This window comes from Caretta caretta, chromosome 18 (assembly GCF_965140235.1).
Source record: "Caretta caretta isolate rCarCar2 chromosome 18, rCarCar1.hap1, whole genome shotgun sequence".
Taxonomy (NCBI): Eukaryota; Metazoa; Chordata; order Testudines; family Cheloniidae; genus Caretta; species Caretta caretta.
In genome coordinates, this window is record NC_134223.1 from 11,769,294 (window position 1) to 11,787,411 (window position 18,118).

Sequence of the window (18,118 nt, forward strand, 5' to 3'; positions counted from 1 at the left end):
TCTTCACCTCAGCCCCAACATGCTCCTCCCCTTTATAGCCTCCTGCCCTCCTTCTTCTCCTCACCTGTTCTGTCCCCATTGCCCTTTTCCCTCCCCTTGTGTTTCCGTTTAGCTGATCCCCTTCCCAAACCCCACTCCGCAAACCAAATCTTGATATTAAGTCACCATCACCATCTGCTTGTGAGTTAGACCCTTCCCCTCCCCTGGGCTGTCTTGTCTGTTTAGATGGTAAGCCCTTTGAGGCGGGGCCTGTCTGCTGTTCTGCGTCTGTAAAGCACCTCTCACAATGGGGCTCTGATCTTGGTTGCTTCCAAGTCACGACTGTAATTAACATGACTGCTAATAATATACACTCACCCACCAGGGAAAATTTTCACCGAGCAGTGAAACCTACACGAAGGACCATCTCCTACAGGCAAACCCTTCTCCTACGCCCCCACTTGGAAGTACCAACCACTTTATTTGCCCTTTAGTTAAAAACCTGCCTCTAACTATTGAGAGGCACTGGGGTCTGCTGGAAGGAGCACGGGAGTGTGGGCCTCCTCTACCACTGACTCGCTTATCCTCTTGGGCAAGTCACAGCCCCTCTCTGGGACTCAGTTTCCCCATCTGTCGGATGAGGATAATAATCAGAGCTTATTAGCACATAATTCATAACAAATAATCTCTTTGATGCAGCTGCTGGGCTGGGCATGAGAAGCTCCATCATACTAATGGCAAAGGGAATTGATCCCAGAAGGGGCAGGAAGTTGGATGTCCCAAATACAGCTTTCAATTCAAATATTTTCTTAATTATTCCTCTGCTTATAAAATAAAATCAATAATAATCACAGATTTTAGCCAGGCAGCACAGTCCAGTGGGCAGGGCATTGAACTGGAAGCCAGGAGACCTGGGATCTCCTCCCAGATCATCCCCCCAGCTGCTGTGAGACTTTGGGCTACTTCCCCACGCGGTGCCTCTGCTCTCCCTCCCATCCTTTGCCTGTCTTGTCTATTTAGATAGTGAGCTCTTTGGGGCAGGTCTGTCTCGTACTATGTGTCTGTATAGCGCCCAGCACAACAATGCAGCACGCTGCCCAAGTGTGGGGCAGATCCCGAGCTGGCGAGAGAGGCCTGGGTGCTTTTTATTGTGGCACAGTTGTCTTCCGTTCCTTCATCTGAGGCTTTCTCTGTACCCCACCCCTGTAGCTGCTTGGAGGGGAGCACAGACTCAGCGGCCTCTCTGCCCACAAGAGCTCACTTGTGACCCCCACACCTGCGTGCCATACCCAGGATCCAATCGAGACTAGTGAGTAGCTATGTCATCCCGCCCTCTCACCTGGGGTGTCCTTTACACTGCTTTGCTGTTGTAGCCTCCACTCCTGGACTGCTCACAAACAGTAAATCATTCCCAGCTACGTCTTTGGGCACTTGCAACCTGCCAGTCACCCGCAGGCTTTTACCAGCCTGAATGATATCAGCACACTCCCGCTCCCAGACTCTTCCCCAGAAACGTGCTGTCCAGGCCCCTCCTGGACAATACAAGCTCATCTAAAGTCCATCATTTTATTAATAGAAATGATATGCACAAATCCTGTTAACCCAAATGGAGTTTGAATGAAGTGTTTGGGAAACACGCTGGTGTGGATAAAACAATACAACAAATTTATCAGCTACAAAGAGATAGATTGTAAGTGGATACAAGTAGCGAGACATAAAAGTCGGAAATGATTACATGAGAAATGAAGATAAAACCGCAACTAACACCTATGTTAAATTCAAATCAAGTTTCTCTCACCAAGTGCTCTCAATAGTCTTACTGGCAAAACTTCTGGGTCAGGATCCCTACTTCCGTGTAACGACTGCTTCCTTCATTCTTTCTGGAGCAGTCCATCAATGGACAGAGCGTGAGAGAGGAGAAGAGAAGGTGCCGTGGGGTGTTTGTCCCTCACTTTTATAGTGTCAGTCCCCCTCTTAGAAAACATTTCCAGCTGAGCCATGGTCTACATTACAAAATTACTTTGGTATAACTACATCACCCAGGCGTGTGAATAATCCACACCCCTGAGCAACACATTTATACCAATCTAAGTGACAGTGTAGTCATAGGCACCGACTCCATGGCTGAGCACCCATCAGCAGCCCCTCTATCAGAGATTCCCCCTCTCCCAGCGCCTCCCGCCCACCGCGAACAGCTGTTTCGCGGCACGCAGGAGGCTCGAGGGGTGGGGAAGGAGCAAGGAAGCAGCGTGCTTGAGGGAAGGGTGGAAGGGAGTGGGAAGAGGCGGGGCAGGAAGAGGCAGGTGGGGGTGGCGCCTTGGGGGAAGGAGTGGAGTGGGGGTGGGACCTGGGGCAGAGCCAGGGGTCATGTAAAGTCGGCGCCTCTGAATGTAGGTGACAGCGCTATGTCAGTGGGAGAGCTTCTCCTGCTGCCACAGCTACCACCTCTCCTGGAGGTGGATTAACTCAGCCGACAGGAGACGCTCTCTCCCAGCTGTGTAGAGCATCTTCATTAAAGCATTACAGTGGCGCAGCTGCATTGATGCAGCTGTGCCAATGCAGAGTTTTAAATGTAGACCTGCCCTCGGGTTGAGGAGACAAAAAGTCTCCAGGGGAGGAGATCTCCTGCTGGAACTTCCTTTGTCCTTGAGACTCTGCTTACTGCTTAAAATGCAAAGTAAGCAGAGCACACTTTTGTTTGAGACAGACCTGTCTGCCAACTCCTGATTGGGGAGGGCTGTGGCTTGGAACAGGTGTTATTAATACCATAGAGTGGAATCTTATAACTTTCCATACAATGTTGCCATATGTATTTTATCAGGACAATACTGATCAGCAAATTATGAGTTTTCAAATGATACCTCACGAGGCAGACTTTGCAGAAAGGTTACCACAGTCGTGTGCAAGGGGTGAATACAAGGGTTCAGACCTTCACAGCTGTCACTTCAGGGCTGTATTCTTCCACCCTTCCTGGGCATGGTATTTCAATCCCACTGATCTCTGGCCTTTAAGAACTAGGCTGAGAGTCAGGAGCAGCGGAAGTTCCCTAAAAGTGGCGGGAGGAGCCATCGGCATCTGAACCGTGGCCCTGCCCCTGTGCTTGCTCCTCTCTGCCCCCTCCCCCCATTACTTGCCCATCACCCTCCTACTTTTAAAGGTGATGGAGCCAGGCCCCCGCCCCCCCCCCCCCGTTCTGGCACCCCTGCTGAGAGTTCACCACCAAGTTCATTCCACAGAGGCTGCTGAACAAGCTCTCAGCTGATAATAGCTTTCAGTCATTACCCACCAGAGATGGATGTGAACTTGAGACCCAGAGCTCTTTATTCCATGACCAATCCCTCAAGCCACCCAGTCACGCCAGAGGGTGAGCTGTTAACTGAGCTCCTCAACTGCATTTTCGCTGACAGTAACGTCCGAGCAGCTGCCTGACCTAGATACATATATTAAAGGCAAAAATCCCGTAAGAGTAATCCAGTGTTAGAGAAAGAAATCAAACCCTCAGAAGTCAGGACAGTCCAGAATTTAAGGGACATTTTCAGACCAAGGTGTTTAAAGTTAGGTTCCCAAATCCAGATTTAAACACCAAAATATAAGCGGCCTGCAGCTCCCATTGATTTCAACATTATTTGTGGGGGTTCAGCCCCCATCTGAAAATCAGGCCACTTATATGTAGATACCTAAATTTGAAAGTGGGAGCTTGAACTGGCTGGAAAGTGTTTTATTTCCATTTGACTCCTCAAAAATTGTGGTTGAAAATCTAAATATGTCAGTTCTGGGCTGAAATATTTTGAGTGTTCACATTTTTGGGGGACAAAAACTAATCAAAATTTTCCACAAAAAGAAGACACTTTTTTTTGGCGGGGGGGGGGGGGGGGTCAGCAGATAGGGCTAGAAACCTAACTTTTTGGAATGTTCTGACTGCTGTGTTTCTCAACCTTAATGCTCCTGTAACAATAGGTTTTGTATTTCCTTAGGGGTTTTGTGAAAGAAAAGAAAAGAAAACTTTAATACAATCACACCTGATTTAGGCATCTTTAAAGGAAACATCCTTAAATGAGATTCCCTTAATCCAACCATCCTTAACTTGGATCTCCTTAACTGAAGGATCTTTAACTCCTCCTGAGAGGGTGTTGCTGGAGGGGGTGCCTTGGAGGAGGAAGGGAGCACGGGGTACAGGAGGCTCAAATGGCAGACTCAGAGAACAGAGGGAGTAGTGGGCAGAGGAAGTACTGGGGGAGAAGGTGCAGCAAGACAGAAGTGGGTGGGTAGAGGGAAGCAGGAGCAGGTGGGGGAGAGACAGGCAGGCAATGGAGAACAGGAGGCGACACTGTGAAATGGAAGAGGAAGCAGGAGGCAGGATAAGGAGAAATGGGTGCAGATTGAGCAGATGAATCAAGTAGAAGCCAGCCAGATTCAAGGGACTAAGAGGTGCTGGGGCGGGGGCAGGGTGCAGAACCCCCTGGCTGCCCCTACATGTAGGAGCTGGAGAGGGGACATGCCACTGTTTCCGGGAGCTGTGTGGAACCATGGCACGCATGGAGCGGGGCAAGCCCCGGACCCCGCTCCCCAGCTGGAGCTTGAGGGCCAGATTAAAACATCTGAAGGGCTGGATGTGGCTCCCGGACCATAGTTTGCCCACCCCTGTGTTAGTTACATCTGTGCAACTCTGTTGCCTTTAATGTAACAGGGTAGGAGTTAGCTCATTAGGTGATGATACACCTACGCCCTTCAGAGTAGGGACTCTATGCCCAGGTCTCCATTGCTCTCCGCCTTGCTGTTGTGTAGTCATTTATACCAGTACAAAGTGAATGAGCGGGTGCAGAAAGCTACCAAATCACAATGGCTGCATTTCACATACACTTTGCACTGGTATAAACTACTACACACAATGCAGGGCAATGAAATATCAAGAGATCAGTGCTCACAGTCTGGGCCAGGTTTGCAAACCAGCTTGGCATGCTGGGTGCACATTGGGGGCTAAGCGCTCGAAAACCTGGCCCTGAGCTCTTTGGAAAATCAGACCCCATGTCTTCCTATCTGTCTTTACAGCACCTATCCCATTCTGCGTGCTACTGCTCTATAACTCCTACAGCATAACAACAATGATCCTGATTTTCAGCGCTGCTGAGCGCCACATCCCCCGTGGAAGTCAGTGGGACCTGCGGGTGTGCAGAACATATGCAAACCAGGCTCACTAACCCAGCCATAAGTTAGTAGTGCCCTCGGTATTCCTGAATGGCGCTGTCCCCCCAGCGAGGCTGTGCAAGCTCCACCTTAATGCCCCAGGAGAAGAGGGTTTTGCATTGCTCATCATCCCTCTTCAAACGCCACTCGTTTGTGTTGTGCGTCTATTTCATTCTCGTGGGAGAATTTCAAATGAAAAAGACCATGGGCCAAGTTCACATCTGCTGTAAAGCAACCTGGCTCCATTGACTTCAGCAAAGTTAGGCCAATTTACACCCGCTGAAGCTGAAGCTGTGGCCCGCCTACAGAAATATGGGGCGGGAGGCATTTTGCAGGGTAACTGTGTGGCTAATAAACCTTTTGTCCCCAGTCTGCAATAGCTGAGACAGAGTTATCTCAGCCACAGCTATTTATACATTGGGACGCTAAGCAGCTAAGCGCTCCTTTCATCTCCAGGTCCTTCAACCGAGCCAAGAAAAACAGCCTGCCTTAGAAGGTGAAATGGAATAAAAACCCATACTGTTTTCTTACCCAGCGCAAGCAGGAAATACTTCTGCTTATGCACAGCCAAAGCCTTGTTTCATTTAATGCAAACATTGCAGCTCACAGGGAGGCTTCAGCCCTTGCTTGAAGCACAGTGCTGAGGAAGGGACCTCTCTGTGCTACAGGGGAGGAAACCAAGGAGCGCTCACTGGTTCCCTAGACACTATGGCGATTGGTAGTATATAAATACCATGGATGAGAGATGAACTAGACTGATAGATAAGAGACAGATAAACAAGTTAGATATAGGAAAGATATGGATTAGACAAGAGATCAATTCAATGTAGCTAGCTAACTAGATAAAGAGACAAGATATAAATAGAAATCATGTGTAGATACATAGATAAGACAAGTCATCAAGTTAGATAGAGATGAGAGAGAGAATCTATAGATAGGAAACAGATTAGATACACTGATCGATGAAACATGGCCACATAGAGTTAGAACTAGATTAGACACTTGTGAGGTTCAAACGTGTGTTAGTTTCTCACAGGGATAGCTCAGTGGTTTGAGCATTGGCCTGCTAAACTAAACCCAGGGTTGTAAATTCAATCCTTGAGGGGGGCCATTTAGGGATCTGGAGCAAAAATTGGAGATTGGTTCTGCTTTGAGCAGGGGGTTGGACTAGATGATCTCCTGAGGTCCCTTCCAACCCTGATATTCTATGAGTACAGGAGCTCTGGGCTGCTGCCTGGCTTTGGATTTGTTGGTTAATTTTATTCCCCTGGCCAGCCTGGAAGCAGGCACTAGAATGACTTGTTTCAGAGACAATTCAGGGGGGCAATTTCCTACATTCAGTGCCCCCTTTGGAAGAGCAATGGTTTAAATTAAAGGGGAAACTGCTTCAGAAAACTCCAGAAAAGTTTGGCAAACCCCCAAAAAAAGTTACAGAACGCCAGCAGAGCCCCACCGCAGAGGTTCTGCCATCCCCGGTGAAAGGTCAGCTTTATAGCCAGAAGATCATACAGAAGAAATGCAGCCCCATGACTGCCTCTTGCTGCAAGAAAGGGGAAAGGGACCTTTCCATTCAGTCATGTTTCCTATAGTGGAGCTTTGGGAGGCTGACAGGCAGGTTAGGAGCAAGATGTCATCTCCTGATTGAACATCTGGGATCTAGATGCCAGCAGCTGGCTGACAGATCACCCACCAGCTTTTCAAACAGAGACGGGGTGGGGTGGGGGGGGCGTGGAAAGGAGAGGAGTGAAGAGGAGAGACTAGGGGAAACAGAGGGAAAGAAACAGTGTGGGAGAGAAAGAGGAGGGTCAGAGAAAGACAATAAAGGAAAGCCCAGTATGAATCCGGTACCTAGATACTATGCTGAAGGGTATACAAAAGACACACGGGAAGACATATAGACAGGGGTGCTTGGCTCATGTTTAGAATGAATACCTAGGGAAACTTTCCTGTGTGGGAAAAAGGAAAAGCAAATAAAGGGAATGAGAAGGTACAAAGACTAGCTGGGGCCATGCTGTTAAAAGCCCAGCAAGCTGAGGCTGCTGGATGCTCAGGCTGCCATGAGAATCCAGGGCTGATGCTGCTGATGGGTTGAAAGAGGGGGGGAACCAATGGCTGCTTGTTCAAATGCCATGAAAAATCAGTAGCTGCCAGGCCTCGCGCTTCAGCCTCCAAGCACCATCCATGTCCCAGGCTCTCCAGGCTGACTGAGCCATGCTCTCCCCAGTGCTGTTTACATTTGAGGAACGCTGCTGGGACACAGAATTAAGCCCGGGGAAAGGGGACTTTATTAGAGTCTGCAAAGCAGGGCCTGTCGCTGTTCAAACCACTTCACAGATAAAACCGTCAGGCTCGTGCTTCTACAGAAGCACCGCCAGCACCGGCAGGAGTCCCCACCACCAGCACAAGTGGGCCTGCCAGGAGATTGGGAGCTTCAGCTGGTTGTAGAGGGAGAGTTTGGAATATGCCTCACCCTTCTTCCTTCTGTCTGGTCTCTTAGCTCTGGGCCTACGATGGGGAGAGGAGGGCAGGGTGTGGACACGGGAGAACAAAGGGTGCGGAGCATGAAGGGTTGAAGTGTGGAGTCACAAAACATCCAGATATACTGTCTAGTTGCAGCCCGGCTGTTTTCCACACCAGCCTCTTTGGAGGGAGGGTCCCAGCCATTGGGAAGTAAAGAATAGCACCAGGAAACAGCCAGAGCCCATCTGACCACAGAGGGCCCAGCCCAGCCTGGATGGAGCATGACAGAATTGTAGCCTTTCTAGCACGAGGGACTCAAAGCATCACAAGATGGAGCCACCCTGACAGCTTTGTGGTGGGAGGCTTCTGCCTTTCCTGGTCAGTCCCAAATGGACTTGGAACGTGCGGGTTAGCCTGAGTGCAGGTATAATTGGATCCCTCTCACTTCTTTGTGATTTTGGCACATTCTACCAGCCTGCAAAGAGGATCAGAGCCTTGCTGCTACTGAGAGGTGATGGACTGTCTCCATACAGCCTCACAATCTCCTGTCAGGTAGGGAAATCACATTATCCCCATTTTGCAGGCAGGGAAACTGAGGCACACAGACATTCTGGGATAGTGAGCCAGTGGCAGAGCCAGGACTAAAACCCAAGTCCTCTCCCTTAATCACTGGGCCCTGCTTCCTTCCTCTGCAGCTGGAGTGGGAGAGGAGTCGGCAGCCTGACCCCATACAGACACCCTGTGCACATGCTCAGTTTGGCTGGGGGCGGGCGGTCGAGCTGGGTGAAATTCCAGAACTCTTTTTTTCCACTGAAAAAAACCCACAGATTCAGCAGCAATGAAACGTTCTGTGAATCTGCGTCAGCGCGAATTGCACCAAGAGCCCCCAGCCCCTAGAAAACATTCAGGGGAAAATCAAAACGTTTCATCTGGACATTTCTCAAAACAAAATGCTTGGTCCAACACTGCCTGTCATTTCATTTACAAATTCAAAAAAAGCTGAGAAACGATCAGCGTCGAAACAACGTTGCAGTTGCTGCTTCAGCTCCCCGAAAAGTTCAACATTTGTTGATTTCAGTCCGACCTGAAGTGCTTTTTCGGTTTGCTTTTCAAAATTGCCACCGCACCACAGAATCTGTTCCTTGCCCAGCTTTGACGGTAGCCCCGCTCTGAGCCCATGGACCCATTCCCAGGCTCCTGCCTGCAGGGGCCCGTGGGCCAGGGCGAGGTGCAGCCGCACAGCCCAGACAGCGAATAAGAGACAGGTGCAGGGACGGCGAGAGGGCAGGGGAGTCTGGGCTGCCTTAGCAATGACTTGCAGGCTGGGAACAGGGCCTGCCTCGCTATGACCTGCCATTCCACCGAGCCTGGAAACAAAACCTCCTTGACTCCAGGCAGCTCACAGAGGTTCCCGCCGCCTGCTCCTCGAATGAATTGCACAGCACGATATGGAATTAACAAAATCCAAGTTATTAATTGTCTACAACAATTAGCCAGGATGCCTGGGCCTTCAGGCACCTTGGTTACGTGTGGGAGCCAATTAGAGCCTCATACATATTCATGTTGTTTAATCCAAGAGCACTGCTCCCCCATCCCTCCCCCCGTCCCAGGAAGGATGGGAAGTTTCCTTTCCTTTCACATTAGACTGAAATCAAATATTTGATGTGGCCATAATTAAAGGGCTGCGCACATCTGAGAGAGCGGGATTGGAATGCTCTGCGGATCCCCGAAACTGGGTGCCTGAATGAGTTTTGCAAGGCCTTTTGCTGGACTCCTCTCTGCAGTCCCCAGGCTTAGCTGCCCAGCTCAGAGAAGCAGCAGGCAACCAAGTGGTGGATTCTCAGGCAGCCTTGCCTCTCTCTACAGATCTCAAGGAGCAGGAGACCCTGCTGCGGCTTGCAGCATGCCATGGATTCAACTGCAAGGGGACCAGGCCTTCCAGTCACCTAACTAGCAACACCAGGGTTTGATCCTCCTATGGGTGTAAGTCACCGCAGCTCCGATGAATCACATGGAGTGACGCCAGTTTCCACCAGCAGAGCCCTGGCCCCTAATTACTGTAGTGTTAGCACCTTCCCACGAGGGAGGCATTAAGGATTGATCAGGCCCAACCAGCCAACTCCAAATGGCCTTTAAATATGCGATGGAGTGTGCAGAAGAGCAGCCTGCAGGGGATGAGGCTCGGGTGCTGGCGGGTATGTGATGACAGTGCTGTATCACAAGGGCAGGTGGTTACAACCCTCAATGGGGAAGAGTGTAGCTGAGGGCAATCCCCAGGCTGCGTGTGGAACACTGCTCCAGAGGCCGTGGGCATGCTGCTCAGGCCAAGGCTCACACTCAGAGCTGCCTAGCGCAGAGGGCCCTCTAGGGAAGGGGGTTAGGGTGCCACCTCTGAGCCCTACACCCTAGCCAGTAATTAACCATCTCTGTTCTAGAGATGGAAGGGAAGCTCCCCGAGCACAGGCCCACAGGGCTTGCTGCTATTAGTCAATGCTGATGCTAGCTTTATTAGTCCTTCACTTTAATGAGCCCCAAAGACACTGATAAATTATTGAGGAAATCAAACGCGAGGCACTCCCGGGAGCCATGTGGCAGCAGGCCAGAGCACCCAACTCCAGGAGAATCTTCTCAGCCCCATGGCATTCCCAGAGTCCTCAGAGCCCTCTCTGGGACAATGCTCTGTATGAAACGCGGCTGCCAGGCACGGTTTGTTTGGGCTGTCTTGCTGATGCGCCCATGGACGCATCTGGCAGACGTGCAAGGTGGAGGCAGTAGGCATGCAGAGCTAGTTTTAGTGAGAACAATGGGAGAAATCGGACCCCGGAGCCAGCTAATCCCAGAGCTGGAGAATACTCTGTGCTTTGACTGCTGCCTCTGCAACACAAGCCTCCCGTTGATCTCTGTCTCATCCTCCCCCTTGCTCTCTCCCTGTAATGATCCTCACTTGGGGCTTGGTTGGGAGGCATAGTCTAGTGGTCAGAGCTACGACCTGTGACCGGCACAGGGGTTGTTGGTGGGGGAACCCGAGCCCTCCCAGCCCAGGGCCCTTTGCGGCTATCAGCAACTGATGCTGCTCACTCTGCTCTCCCTGGGGTGCTCACTCTGCCCTCTCCCGCTCAGTCCAAGGCTTTGCTCTGCTGGGGTAGTCCAAACCAAGAGAATTAAAAGGGATTCCCAATGTCCAGGGTCCATACATGGGGGAGAGGGGAACGCTTCCCTCTCTGACAGTTTCTGGGGTGGGTCCTCCCTTCCCTCAGGGAGGGGCCTTTGGGGAAGCGATCTTAGCAATTTCAGCCTTCCCTCTGCTCTGCTGAGGTGGCAGGTCTGCTCTCTTCCAAGTCTGCCCCCAAAGGAGCTGTTTCCCTGTCTTTTAATTCCTCCTCCAGATGGAGCTTTTGCTGCAGGTGTAGCAGGGTGAGGCTGTCTGGGCCCAAAGTAATTTGTTAACCCCTTGCTGCCCCGTGTGGGGTTTGTATACCCCATCACACCCCCGCATGGGGTTCAGCTTCCTGGCTGAGACATGTCTGATTCTACCCTAAAGGCTGTACACACAGTTGTATGGGCATACGCTTGCCTTCCTCTTTCATTGGGGGGGGGGGGAGTCTCTTTGCATGTCTCCCTTTGCCACAATGACCCCCCCCCCCGCCAGCCTGCTCCCTAATATTGTCCTTTGCAGAGGCCCCATCCAGCCCTCCTCTCCCAAAGGAGCTCCTATCACAGCTCAGCTGGGCTGCTCCTAGTTCCAGAGGGTTAGGAAATACAATTCTTTGTGGCCCTTGTCAGAGAACAGGCTGCTAGACCCTGAGGGCTATCTGACCTCTGCCTTGGTTAGCTGGGACACACAGCTGCTGTTTCGTGTTTACACAGGTGAATTGAGGAGGTAGAAATCAAAACGTTCTGAACAGGCTGCCCACCTAGTACAGGCTCGGCCAGGGTCCATTTGATTTGGTGTGGTTTACTGTTGATTTAGTTGTAAGAGTTTCCCATTTAGAGCCCTGATTCCAAAGCATGTTACCCTTCAGGAATATTAAGCCCCGCCCGAAGCCTGCCAAGTGGCTACTTTGGGGCAACCTAGCTAGCAGTAAGCAGACAGAAGGTATCTATGAATTGGGCCTGTGGCATCATTAACACCCATGCACAGCGGCCATCAAATGCTCCCAGAGCAAAATGGTAGAGTTTCCCTCTCCCTTTGCACAGCTGTAAATGACATGAGGTGCAAGGCGACAGAGTCTATCAGGCCTGACAGCTTTACGTCTTGCTCTGAATCCTTATGGAGCATTGCTGTATGCAGTTTCAAAGGTGCTACGTCCTACCCAGTAAGCAGCTGCATTCTAGTGTGGGTGAAGCGTTTCCTGAACACGTCTGGAGTCTGTGAAGCATTTTAGAATGAAAGGAACTATAAAAAAAGCAAGATATTGTTATGGGATTCTACTCCTAGACAAGCTAAATAACAGAGGCATCTCGTTCTAAATCTGCTGCATAATGAGAAGAAAATGGAAAAGTTCCCTGTCGCATTTAATTGTTTATATACACACTTCTGAAAGGTCTGAGAAGCCTGGTTTTCTTCATATTCCACGCCAAGATCTTGCAGTCCAAATTATTTAAAAAAAAAAAAATCTTAATTTGAGCTAAGTGGAGAGACAGTTCCAAAATATAGTGCATGAATCATGTTTCATGATGAACACAATATGCCTATCAGGATATTTTGATCCTTGTCAATGTAGGATTGGGTCATTTTTACCATTAGGATCATTATTAATGTTTTCTGACATTTGCAAGAATGTGTGGTTTTCCATTTCATTCTTAACTAGGAGGTGAGCTGCTGTCTTTTGTTTCCCTCCGGAAAGGAAACTGAACCAATGAAGTATCCTGAGATGAGGTGAGACTGGCAGTTTGTTTCAAAATGACAAGAATAAGGAAAGGCGTTTCCTCATTGTATACGTATGTTAAAAATTGGAACAAAGATACACTTAGGAGATCACAGATCTATGCAATGATCACATCCTGTAGGTTCCCTGCTTAGAACTCCTCTTGTTCCTTCCCTGCTTCTTTCCCTTTCTTGGGTCCAATGTTAAATCCATAATCTGCTCCAGAGATGTATTCTCCCGTTGACCATTAGGATTTCTCTGGGCTGTGGTGTGCACAATGATGTTACAAACACGTTATTTATCGAGCACACCAGAGTGACTCCTGCTCAGTCAGCGCTGGCTGCTGGGTAAATAAATCCCCGGTTTGTGTTTAGGAAACAAAGCTCTTTTTGTCATACAAGGGCCCAGCCGAAGCTTTTGAAACCATCAATTTTTCACGTCACTAATGTCTGCCTTTGTCTTCTGCACCCAACAGCTTCCAGAACGGGCCTGATTGATTTTGTCTTTCAAATTGTTTGAACTATTCCATCAGTTGGGTCAGGAACATACTGGCCCAGTGGTTCAAGAGCAGCTAGTGATTGGGTAGGTGACTCAGGTTTGGCAGGGGATGCCAGAAAGGTGGGTTCTCAGGAAGGGCTGAGTACTTCCCTCTGGAAACCAGGCTCCGCTAAGGCATCTCAAACCGGGTGCCCAAAATCACTTTTGGGAATCATGGCCAAAGTATTTGTCCTTCCAAATTTGTCCACACTTGGCATGTTTCCCACTGTCCTTTTGCTCTGTGTTTGTACTGAGGTAGCCCCTATCGGCGTGAGTTAAGGATCAGGGCCCCATCGTGCCAGGCGCTGTACAAATAAATAATCCAGTAATAATAAAATACTATTACAGCAACTCTTGGCTGGGAAAGGGAAAGTATTTAATGTTTTAAAAAAAATAAAACACCAATTAAAAGAAGATAATTGAGCTGTAAAGCTTTGGCTAGGAGTGACCACCCCAATGCACTAACATACGGGTAGTTCTCCAGGCCCCAGCACCATAGGTAGCCTCTGCCCTGAGCTTTTCCTTAATATTTGCCATGAGTGCAGCTCCACTGATGATGGTAGAAGTCTAGCATCAACAGGGCACAGGTGTTTTACCATCTTCAGTGTGCTGAGGCTTAGCCAGTAAGGTGGCCAAAATGCTAGCACCTGGGCTACCCTGTTGTTGGAGCAAGGAACAAAAAGGCACACAACCGGGGCCGGATTATTCACTGTTAATCCTGATTTATGCCATGTGACTCCATGAACCTCAATGGAGTCAGTCCTGATTTACACCAGTAAAAGTGAGATCAGAATCAGGCTTCACATTTCAAGAGTGAGAATAACTTTCCACCCAGAAGGTCCCGCCCTTTATCCAGAATCCTATACAAACACCTCCCGGCTTTCTCTAGGTCCTGGGGGAGCAGAAGCTTGATTATTCCACCGCTGCTACCGTGGAGGAGCGGTGCTGGTGGCAGGGCAAAGTTCGGAAACTTTAAGGGAAAAGGTCAGTGCAGACAACCCCAGACAGTCTCCTGGCCAGTGCCTGGGCAGCAAGGTAACAGGAGTGCATACCAGGATGGGGATGCCTGCACTGAAAGCTAGCTCCACACAGTCCTACGTGGTTACACAGTCATTTGCTATATTTGTTCCAGTGCAGATAGGCTCTGCAAAGGAGGTAAGGCCATGGCCTGGCCTTGCCCTGCTCCCCTAGCTGGTGTATAAGGCCTTTGGTGCATGCTGTATCCTGTCAGAGAGTGAAACAGGGGCTGCTCTGGGCTTCACTCCCACAGTGATTTGATCCAAAGCCAGTGGAAAGATTCCCATTCACTCCAATGGACCAGGCTCCTAGTGCTCCTCAGTGCCTGCCCTGGGTACCAGTGCCCTGACCCACAGCACACTCCTGCCCAACACAAGCAGAGTGGTCAACGGCCTCGTCTTGCCCATACAGGCTCAGAGGCTGCTTAGCTCAGTGATTAGCTCATAGGTTGGGGTTTTCCAGCAGTTCCAATTATGTTGCAATCCCCAGCCAGTAAACAGCTTCATTTGATCTCTCATCAATTTCATTTCACTTCCCCAACTGTCTTCTCCTCTCCCTCCGCTTCCTGGTTTATATATAAATATATTTCCTTTTATCACTGGGTTTCTGCCTATTAGGGGGACTGTACAGAAGGGAAAATAAACAGACCATTATTTGATGTTGCATTTTCTGTTTAGAAGTTTGTTTCCCTTTCTTCTTCCCTTGCATCAATATTAACATGTTGATTCATAAGCAAAAAAACCCCCACTACAAATACGTTTTTTTAATTTAAATCAGGAAATTCAAAGTTTTGGTTCCCACAGCAACTGAAACTTGGCCACATTTATTACAGCCTGGGAATTTATTGCCAAGGCAGCAATCAACTGTGCATGAGGGGGCAGAGTTACCCAGCCGTGGGAGGGCAACATAACTTTGAAATCGTTGTGGGGCATGGAAACTCTCACGCAGAACTCTGTGTTAGCATTTAATCCCCAGAGATCATGGGCTGTCGGGACACAAATGGGTCCAGCACAGACACACACAGAACCACTTGGTTGGGACCAAAGAGAGGTCACCCACAGCGCAGAACCACTGGAGAAGTGGAGTCACAGCACATTGTACTCGCAGACCCTAAGCCATTCTACAACCGGAAGAGCCGTCACAGAACCTGGAAGCGTGAGCCCTACACCTGTACACACAGCCAGCGAGAGAGTCCCAGGCCTGATAGATTCAAGCGTCATACTTTCAGCTGTACACAGGTACAGTGAGCGGTCACAAGACTCCATTAATCCTGCAGATCCCCAGTGTGAGCCCTTCGCCTGAGCCAGCCAGGTGGGATCACAGACCCCACCATAGCACTGAAGCGTGGCTGTGCACCATTCACCTGTCTGCAACGCTAGGGGAAGCATCACAGACTCTGTGATGCTCACACACCCTGGCCGCACTCCATCCCCCCATTCCCAAGCTGGCGTGTCATGTTAACTTTCAGGCCTGACTCAGCCCGACTCCTTGGAAAGGACTGGAGCCCTCTGGGGCACAGAGACGATGCAAGAAGCCTCTGAAAGCAGAAGCCCTCAAACACTCTCCGCAATCAGCTCTTCTACGGTGGGGAGGCCAGTGTCGCCAGCCAGTGAAGAGAACTGCTTTAAGCCAGCTCTGCATCCCAAAGGGCCTGGGTTGAATTATTCTAATTTATACCATGAGATGAAAGACCAACAGGCTCATTTCTAATGTCAGTTTCCTCAGACAGAGTGGGTCAGGTGCTCAGGCTCTTTCCAAGAGCTGGGAACTAATTAGTCCTAAATTCTACCCCTGACAAACCCACGCCCAGTAAACATGAAAGGCGAACACACTGCAAATGGCTCCGTACCGGGGCCCTTTCCAAGGGCAGATCTGCCGGGTGCCGCCACTTCAGAGGGCTGGAGCACCCTGGTCACATTTACACGGGACAGCGAGGCGGAGGAGGAGGAAGAGGAAGAGGGAACCTTGCTCTACAGGTCCAGAGGAGGAAGGGAAGACAAATGCAATAGTGCTACTCTGCCTGGGAAGATGGCTCCCCTGCATGGGGGCCTTGGCAAGGCCAGGAGTAACGAGGAACACCCAACAGAATGGGGGTCTGCACAATGGGCTTTGGGGACCTTTGCTGGCATTTACCAATGGGTAGGCTGACCAGGCGTCAGGGCCAGCTCTCCTCACGAAAACGCTGCAGTCCTAGCCCGCAACTGAACAGTTCGAACTGACAGTGCACAGTTCCCGATCTATTGCATTACGTAGGAGACCGTGTGCGCTCACGGCCGAGTGACAGCGTGCGCACCGAGCGGGGAAGAGTTAAAGCTCCTCATATAACTTCCCCTTTCATGGTTCCTGACTGTTCAGTGCTGCAGCAGCAGCTGTCCTCTTTGCTCCACTGTCCCAAATTCTCACACACTGGCTGCGGAGTGGAGAACCCTCCTGTAACCCTTGGGGAGGCAGGAATTCACCCAGGAATCATTATAACACAAGGCCGTATTCCAACACTTTATCAGCCACCCTCCCGTGTCTCAGAACCAGTGCCAATGAAAGGAGCAAGGTACAGCAGTTACACACATGGTTAACTAACCAGAGCAATTATACACTGACAGCTCAGGCAGTTCATGAAGGAACTGACTGGACCTGTTGGCAGTGCTTGAAGAACCTTCCCTGCTGGATGTTAGCCTCATGCAAGCCAGTGTCCCACAGGGCAGCTATTCCCATGCTGTTGCAGAGGACAGAGATGCTTGGGGACTTCCCCATGAACGCAGACCATTCCCAGCCAGATGCTAGGCCGCCTTGTTTTCTGTTCAGAGCTCTGCCCTATGCCCTGAGAACTCCACTCAGCATAGCTGGCTTCCCCACACCACTTGCAAATGGGTCCACCTGTCTAGTCGAATTGGTCGCGGGCCTCCTCCCAGACCTTCTCTTGGCTACTTGTCTTCCCCCTCACCACCACGCTTCGCCCCAAGTGAGCATCTCCATTCTGCTACACTCCTCATCAACAAGGCAGTTGGACCATTCAGCCATCAACTCCAGGGCTGCAGAGACCTTGGGCAGAAGGCAGAATTTGGCCTTGGGACCCAAGGCAGAATTTGGCCTTGGGACCTGGACCACTTGTTTCCAAGCTGACTCTGTATCAGCAAGGGTGATGTTGTGTGTTCTTCCACTGACTGGAGAGCTCCAGTCCACCCCCAGCCAAGCCCCAAATACTGAGTGGAAGCAGTCTGCCTCCAAGGCTTTTGGGAACAGGATGTGAGAGGTGGACCAGTTCTGATTTTCCTGTGCTCCACCAGGCACCTGTTGCCCAATCAGCCTGAAGTCCAAGTCCAGGTACTGGGTCTTCTTGTTTCACAACTGCTAAGTAACAAGGACATAGGCCCTTTCTGTCAGTCGCCCTGCCAACTGTCTGTTCAGAACATGTGCCAGTGTAGGATCCACTCAGCACACTGCAGGGCCAGCTGGAGACCGATAGCAAACTCCTAGTATCTCAGTGGGTTTTTGACTCTTTTCACCTGTGTCCTTTTGCCTCATTATATCCCAGACAGCTCCTCCCCGGCGGCCATGCAGAACCCCAGCTCTGATGCTCAGGTAGGTGATACATTTGGAATGCAACCTCCAGGATCTCTCAGGAAACCACCAAGCTTGTCTGGTCATTTTCCCATAAACCAGTCACCAGTGGGCCCGGGCCCCTTTGTGGTATGTCATCATCTCTGGCGTGATGTCTGCTGCCAGTGGAGGATTAGCCAATCCCGTTCTACCTCAGGTGATGGTTGGGATTCAACTGGAGCTAGCGAGGGTGGTGATGCCACCTGGATCCCTCTCTCTGGTCAGAGCATCAGACTGACAAAGGCCCCGGGTTCCAGGAAACAGTGGGGGCGGCGGCCATGACAGAGCAGCTCTCCCCAGTAGCCTCCATCTCTTTTTGCCCTCACAAAAAGAAAAGGAGGACTTGTGGCACCTTAGAGACTAACCAATTTATTTGAGCATAAGCTTTCGTGAGCTACAGCTCACTTCATCGGATGCATACTGCAGAATATCTTCTGCAGTTTCCACAGTATGCATCCGATGAAGTGAGCTGTAGC